The sequence below is a fragment of the Macaca nemestrina genome, chromosome 13 (genome assembly GCF_043159975.1).
Source record: "Macaca nemestrina isolate mMacNem1 chromosome 13, mMacNem.hap1, whole genome shotgun sequence".
NCBI classification, from domain to species: Eukaryota; Metazoa; Chordata; class Mammalia; order Primates; family Cercopithecidae; genus Macaca; species Macaca nemestrina.
In genome coordinates this window covers 49,489,649-49,497,982 of record NC_092137.1, presented here as the reverse complement: position 1 = coordinate 49,497,982, position 8,334 = coordinate 49,489,649, and the positions used below count along the sequence as shown (strand labels likewise).

Genomic DNA, 8,334 nt, shown 5'->3' with positions numbered 1-8,334 from the left:
AGATGGAGAGATACCCAGATTGGTCTTTTCCATTGATTTTCAATGCTTCAGTAAATGAGTCCAGTTTTTCAAGAGTTAAACAATAAATTACATCCATAGTTTCAGAATGCCAGTAAATGGAAGAATGATCTATTGCTTTTCAACATTATTGCATTGATAACTAGTGCAAAACTAGCTTTTCAGCTGTGTATCAAACCCTTTTCTTCTGCTAGGTATTACTGTACTTAAGTGCCTCCCAAAGCAATTGCTTTTTGTTTCTGCTTTTAATACCAGGCCATTAATCCCAATGTTCTGTTTGGAGTAAGGTGATACATGTGAAGCCAGGCTTAGGAATTATGATAGTTAAAAAGCTCACGTTTAAACAGGCAGATGCAAAATGGGATTTCATTTCTTTCTGGCATTAGGCTTTTAAGTGTCAGAAAAATAACAATCCACAGAGAGAAATTTTTCCGTAAGAGCTGCAGTTCTGATATTTTAGTGACAATTCTCTCCAAATCAGCTACAGCTATGAATCTTGTTGAGGTAATGATAATTCAAGAAAGCGATTGTAAAAATTGATTTAAATCCTTTGACAATATGTCTACATTCCATAGTCAATAAAAAAGAGTTTCATGGGCTATGGAAGTGACTGCTACAAAGCAGATATGGCTCTTCCTCAAAAATCATAATGCAGGACTTTATTCTCTAATGTTTTAGCTGCTCCTTCCCCCAGCAAGGTTTGTAGCCCACTTGAATCAGGCCCATTTACTTGATGCATATGATGGAAAAAGTAAAGGTGATTGAGAGACATGCATTTGAAATTGATTGTCATTGAAATGGAAATATTTTTGCATTTATATGGAGAATGATAACTTTTCTACCAGTAGTTCTCACATATTTTTATGTTTTCTAAGATTAGGAGAGACATACATAGTCACACAGATCAAAGTCTCTTTTCTTGAGGCAGGTCAGTGAGACACTCAACTTCTCTATGACCCAAACCCTAAAGTAGGTGACTTACACACATTAATTTTCTTAACAAGGGAGATGGTTGTTATCTCCTTGTCACAGGAAAGGACATGAGGCTCAGGAGAGGACGATCAGAGAGAGAATCAGTGTCACAGCTGAGGTCTGACCCCAAACCTTGCTTTTCCTACCCTTTGCTGACTCCTAGATGATCCATGATTTGTTGGAGCTGTCTGCTTTCAGCAAATTAATATATATCCACTACCACTAAATAATAAATTCGAAGGTGATTCTTTATAGTACCAAAGGATTTTCTTGGTGGGGGGAGGGGCCTTAGCCAGCACATTTAAAATACTAATTTAAAAAAATATATATATATATATTAAAATATTTAATTTGTCTTCATCATTCTAATAATAGTTTTCATCTGTCAAGCATATATCTCCATTAATTATTTATAATTTCCCCTGTAAGGTAGGTGCTGTTTTAGCCCCATTTTATACCAAGAGAAAAGGGAACTGGGGCACTGAGAGTAAACAAATATCCCAAGTTCATACACATAGAAGTGGTGAATGCAGGAATTGAACCCAGTTTGTCTGATTCCTGAGCCTGTGCTCCAAGGTAATACACCATATGCCTCTTGGGTAGAACATTTCCTCAACCTGTGATATCAAGAACTTCATTCTTTTCACAAGTCATTTTTCTCATGAGTAATAGTGAATTTAACCTCAGGCAGGTGACAAGTGTAAGCTGTTATTTGCCCATATTTTACTGGGTAAAGATGTAGAGAATAACAATATATGATGTGGTCATTGCCCTTATGGAATTTTTAATCAGTTGAGGAAATGTCATTAATTATATCATTGTAGTCTAAACATGGACACTTATCTATTGAGTTTCAGTGTCACTTTTAAAACATGAAGGAAGTCACCTTCCATGGAGCTCAGCCACAATAACAGGTTCTCCAAAATTCCGAGCTGGGTTCAGTGAGCTTCAAAAATGGCCATAGAATGGAGAACCAAGAATATATTCCCCTCCTTTTCCTTTCATTGCTATTTCACTATTAAAAACAATTATTAAAATATTTTTACCATAATTGGATATGAATTTAAAGTTTATAGACAGAATGGAGTGAAAGTGAAAATGTATGGCTTTAGAGGCTTCCAGTGACTCGGAAGTTGTTGCAGTTTCTCTCCATGGGCCTGAAAGATGGTCCCGGAGGTTTGGCACCACATGCCTGGTTCTATGCTGCTACACTGCTTTTTCCTAACCAGCAGTCTGTGAATCCTTCCTAGCCAAGGTTCCCAAGCTACAGATTGCTTTAGATGCTGCTTGTGGCTGTTCCTTTCTCCAGGGAAGCTTACATGCAGGACCAGGGAGTTGTGCTGCTTCATTTTCCTGTAAGGAAAAGTATCTCTGAGAACTTGGTATTCATATAAAATACGGTATTGAAATGCTGATCTAAATATAAAAGTACTTTGAAGTTGTAAGGCATTGAGAGTATCTGTAGCTGATATTGGCATGGATGTGGGGAAATACACTTAGACACTGTTGTTGGGGATGTAAATTCATTCAACCTCCATGGAAAACAGTGTAGAGATTTCTCAAAGAACTAAAACTAGAACTATCATTCAACCCAGCAATCCTACTACTGAGTACTTACCAAAGGAAAAAATATATATTAGATAATAAATATATCTGTACTCATATGTTCATCATAGCACTATTTGTAATAGCAAAGTCATGGAACCAATCTAAGTTTCCATCAATGGTTGACTGGATAAAGAAAACGTGGTAGATATACACTATGGAATACTATGCAGCCCTGAAAAGAATGAATCATGTCCTTTGCAGCACGGAGCTATAGGCCATGTCCTTTGCAGCACGGAGCTATAGCTATAGGGAAGTAACTCAAAAACAGAAAATCAAAATTAAATACCTCACACTGTCACTTATAAGTGGGAGCTAAACAATGAGTACACATGGACATACAGAAGAGAATGATAGATCCTGGGGACTCCAAATGTGGAGAGAATGGAAGAAGGGGTTGAGGTTGAAAAATTACCTATCAAGTACAATGTTCACTATGTGGATAATGGGTACACTAGAGGACCGATCTCCACCAGTATGCAAGATACGCATGTAACAAACATGCACATGTACCTCCTGAGTTTAAAATAAAATGAAAAATACAAAAAAGAATACCTATATCCACCGAGTGCTCTCTAGTTCTGCTGCCACCAAACCTCCTCATTTTATGCTTGGACTATTGTGATAGCTTTTAGGTGGTTCTTCCCTTTCCCTAAAACACTTCCCTCCAGTTTTTCTTGGGTGCTTCTGTCAAATAACTTGCCTTCAAACAATTTTTAGCTTGCTATTCTCCAGCATAAATGTTTTCAGTCGTTCCTCATTACCTTTAGAATGAAATTCCCCTCTTTGATATGGCATGTAACTCCCATGTGTCCTCTCTCTGAACTTTTACTCCACCACAGTGGTTCTCAACTGGGGGCAGTTTTGCTTTTCAGGGGATATTTGGCTGTCATACTTCCAAGGGGTGGTAAAGTAACTGACATCTAGTTGGTAGGGGCAAAAGATGCTGCTAAACATCCCACAGTGCCCTCCTGCCTCAACAGACAGCTACACAGACTGGGAGGTCAATAGAGCAGAGGCTGACAAACCCTGCTCGAGACAAATGGGGCTGACAGTGGTTCCTAGAGTGTACCCCACACATACCAACACCATTTATCTTCAGCTGTCCAACTTAATACTTAAATGTTACTACTACCTTTATTCCTACCAACTCTCCAAAGCCTTCCTGGTGAAATGCTCCCTTGCTCCTCTGAATTTTTATTGCATATACTAGTTTCACCCTTGTGTTACTTTTTCTAAATGTTTTCTTTCTCCACAGTAAATATATTTTTGAAGTATAAAGCATCTATCTTCTCTCCCTCATATCCCCTTGCAGTACTTATCACAGGGCTACACATAAAATAGGTGCTGGAAAATATTTGTTGTTTGACTGGACACAGAAAAACAGTTCACTTTGACCGTGGGCTCCCTTTATAGCCATGTCTGTCCACTTGCTATATAATGCGATCACTGCTACTGCAGTCATTGAATTCCTAATATGTAGACTCAAGCACAGTTCCTTTGTTTTAAGATACTGACAGTTTTACCAGGTCTACAGCTCAAGGAAGCATAATGGAATACTGGTGATCAGGTATGGCCCTGTCTCCGTTTGTCACACCTCTTGGCCTGCTGTTATCCTAAATGAGTGGCCATGTGGAACAAATCACTAATGTGAAGGACAAGGTAAAATTACCAGGAAAGAAAGCATGAAATGGTAAATGTTTTATTTAATGTAGAATGATAACGGAAATGTTTCATCTGATGTCAGCCTGCTGTTTGAAACAACCTCACCTTCATTATTCAGAACCCTAGCATTAATGTATTTTTGCAGTGGAAAGCTTGCTAAGCAGGCTAAGAGAACACATTAGTGGAATCATGTCTTTCCTGGTCGCTGCCTCTCATGCAGATAAATGGTTCAATTTAATTTAATTTACCAAAGATGCATAGAGCACCTAGTATATAAAATGTACACATGTATGGTGCCTGGCACATATACAATGGAAGATACAAAGATGCCTACAGAGAACTCGCAATCCAGTAGAAATACAAGGTAAAACAAGATGAATGGTAGTAAAATGGAGTTCTCTGAGCGCTACAGGGATAGAGTAACTAGATTTAAAGGAAGCAGATGAGTGTCACTTTTAAGCTCCTTAATAAAGGAGGAATAGGAATGTTTTGTTTTTAAATTTCCTTTTTTGTAAGTTTTGAATTGCTGCCATAATAAATTTCCACAAACTTAGTGGTTTCAAATACCACACATGTGTAACTTTATAATTCTTTAGGTTAGAAGTCTGACACAAGTCTCAGTTTGTTAAAATAAAACCGTCATTGGGGCTATACGGCTCTCTGGATATTATAAGAATCTGTTTCCTTGCCTATTCCAGCTTGCAAGCTGCCATGGTCATTGGCTCAAAGCTCCCTTCTTCCGTCTTCAAAGCCAGTAGTGGTAGATTGAAACCCTCTCATGCCTCATATCTCTGACCACTCTTCTTCTTTTCTTTTCCACTTTTAAGGACCTGTGTGATTAGATTGGGCCTCCCTGAAGACACCAAGCCATTCTCCTACGTCATCTAGATGCTTTATTCCTTTGCCTTTCACACGTAGGTCCATGGTTAATCCTAAATTACTCTGCATATGGTATGATGTAGAGGTCAAGTTATATTTATTTCACATATGAGTATCCATGTAACTAAGCACCATTTATTGAAAAGACCATCCTTTCCTCCCTGAATTGTAATGAAATATTTGCTATATATCACATGACTGTGGACATGTGAGTATATTTTTGAACTCATTATTCTGTTCCATTGGTCTATTTGTCTATCCTTTTGCCAATATCACATCAACTCTAGGACCAAAGACGGAATAACTGTATGGTGAATTCTGACCATAATACTTCCTTTGGTTACAACAACTAACGTGCAACAACTAACATGTTTCATGCTAAGCATTATAATTAGTCTAACCCATGTGAAAGTGATCTTATACATCAATATTTGCATTCCAAATTTCTTAAGAAAAGCATTTCTTCTGCCTGTTTTGTAGTAGGCATCCTATACCTAACAGATATTCAATGATCGATTAAATCAAACTGGGAAGTTTCTCAACTAATAGGTAAATAGGAATGATATTAAAATATTTAAAGCATAGAAATTTGTCAAATAATCAACTAAAAGACAAATTGTAGGTAAAATAAGTAGAAATTCTCTGATTAGGCTCAAAGACAGAGACTCAGGAAATGTGAGATACAGTCCTGGCTTTGCCAGTAAAGCTATTTTACATAACCCCAGGCAAGTCACTTAATCTTTTTGTGGTCCGTTGATCTATCTGTAAAATGAGAAAAATAATACTGTAATAATGTTTTAACCTTATTGGACTACTGTGAGACTGAATTAAAAACAAATTTGAAGAGGAAAACCTTGCTATATCAAGGCTCTGCCTAGGATATAATTCTTTTCGAAAAATACACAACTCACCATAAGTCCACATTTCCATTGTGAAGTTGTTAGTATTGTATATGGTAAAGATTCTAAGACCCTGCAAGATATTGAAAAACATTGTAATTTAGCAAAAAGAGAATAAAGTAATTTTAAGAGAGATTAAAAGTTAAGTTGATTATATTATAATATTTAACTGAAAGTGGATTACCAAATTATATTTTGAATATATACAGCAACTCTATTAACTAGAGTCTCCGCTTTATTAATTTAACCAGGGAAATTAATATTTATAGTAGCCTTAAATGTTCAGGTAAATTGTTAGGGTTTTTTTTGTTTTTGGTTTTTGTTTTGGATTGTCTGGTTTAATTGAGTATACACATCAATTCAGAATCAAATAGCAGTTAGAAAATGAATAATCTAAAAAATACTTACATGGTGGAACACAGAGATCAAAAGATTTCTTTTACTACTTTCTTCCTGGAAAAAGGAACAGTTTTACAAAGAAAAGGAAGCCAGAATATATGCCTTTCTTACCTTTGATCTTTTATTTTTACTGTCACTTTTCCTCACCACCCTCTACCTGTCTATCCCATACTTGATGCTCAGTAAAGATGTGAATGAATAAAAAGTTGCTCCTCTGTTTAAGTTGCTCCTCTGTTTGGGCTCCCAGTGTCCTGTACATTTATGAGTCACATATCCTCTTTTGATCATTTATTTACATCCTGCTTCCTCCTGGGCCATGAAGTTCTTGAGAGTACAAACTGTCCTTTAATCATCTGGGTAATATCAGTGCCTGACACATGGTAGACACTTAGAATATGGCTCTCGATTAATCCTGATAGGTTTCTCACAGTAATCTCATGGTGATCCAGGCAAAACACAAGCCTTCTTTAAGCCTTTGACAAAGACCACTCAAGCAAAATGGGTGTTTTAATTAGCACATTGTGCTGAACAGTTCATGTTTGCACACAAGTGAAAAGGGATTTACAAAGAAGAGGAAATCTCCTGCACAGCTAGGAAAACTATGAAGAAATAAATACTGCACAGAAAGACTGTAAGCTGCCTATCATAAGCAGTTAACCCCACTACTTCTGGATACGAGTTCTGAACTAAATGTAAACGAAAATGTAATCGGTATACTTTTTAAAGATATACTTTTAATATGGGGTGTCTTTGATATGATACTAAGTTTATATCTTTTACACATCCCACTCATTAGAACAAAAAATGGATGGATTAACCATTTATCTAGCTAAATTGGTCCAGCCATTTGTTCTCTTCTTAACACTAGCCAAAAAGTTGACTGTGTGTCTCTGCAGAGGAAACCTACCAGCAATACAGTACTGTTACTGTGGCTTAATAGATTGTTCTGTGCAGGTGACCCTACTTAATGGAGAACATGCATTCAAGATTTATTTTATTTTATTTTTACCTCGTGTTATTTCAGTTGTAGTAACAAGAGCAAGTATCAGTTTAAATAAAAATAAACAGCTCAGTTTTTTTTGATTGCCATTTTTCTTAGACACAGCTAAACATGGCTTAATTAACAGCAAGTGGACAGGAACAAGAGAGAATAATCTTTTTTTGGTGACTTCCTTTATTCTTTTTTTTTTTTTTTTGATTATTATACTTTAAGTTCTAGAGTACATGTGCACAACACGCAGGTCTGATACATAGGTATACATGTGCCATGTTGGTTTGCTGCACACATAAACTCATCTATATACATTAGGTATTTCTCCTAATGCTATCCCTCCCCCAATGCCCCACCCCCCGACAGGCCCTAGTGTGTGATGTTTTGCGCCCTATGTCCAGGTGATCTCATTGTTCTATTCCCATCTATGAGTGAGAACATGCAGTGTTTGGTTTTCCGTCCATGCCATAGTTTGCTCAGAATGATGGTTTCCAGCTTCATCCATGTCCCTATGAAGGACATGAACTCATCCTTTTTTATGGCTGCATAGTATTCCATGGTGTATATGTGCACATTTTCTTAATCCAGCCTATCATTGGTGGACATTTGGGTTGGTTCCAAGTCTGCTATTGTGAATAGTGATGCAATAAACATACATGTGCATGTGTCTTTATAGTAGCATGAGTTATAATCCTTTGGGTTTATACCCAGTAATGGGATTGCTGGGTCAAATGGTATTTCTAGTTCTAGATCCTTGAAGAATTGCCACACTGTCTTACACAATGGCTGAACCAACTTATACTCCCACCAACAATGTAAAAGTGTTCCTAATTCTCCACATCCTCTCCAGCATCTGTTGTTTCCTGACTTTTTAATGATCGCCATTTTAACGGGTGTGAGATGGTA

The 8,334-nt window shown here is 37.0% G+C and overlaps 1 long non-coding RNA gene across 1 annotated transcript; it reads right to left on the bottom strand.

Annotated features, from left to right (window-relative positions):
• Nucleotides 1–1,377: 1,377 nt before the first annotated feature.
• LOC105465006 (uncharacterized) lies at nt 1,378–6,947 on the bottom strand. The gene is made up of 3 exons (XR_977209.2): nt 6,549–6,947; nt 6,051–6,111; nt 1,378–2,343 (listed from the first exon to the last, which is right to left on the bottom strand). It is a non-coding gene; the product is annotated as an uncharacterized lncRNA (long non-coding RNA).
• Nucleotides 6,948–8,334: the final 1,387 nt, after the last annotated feature.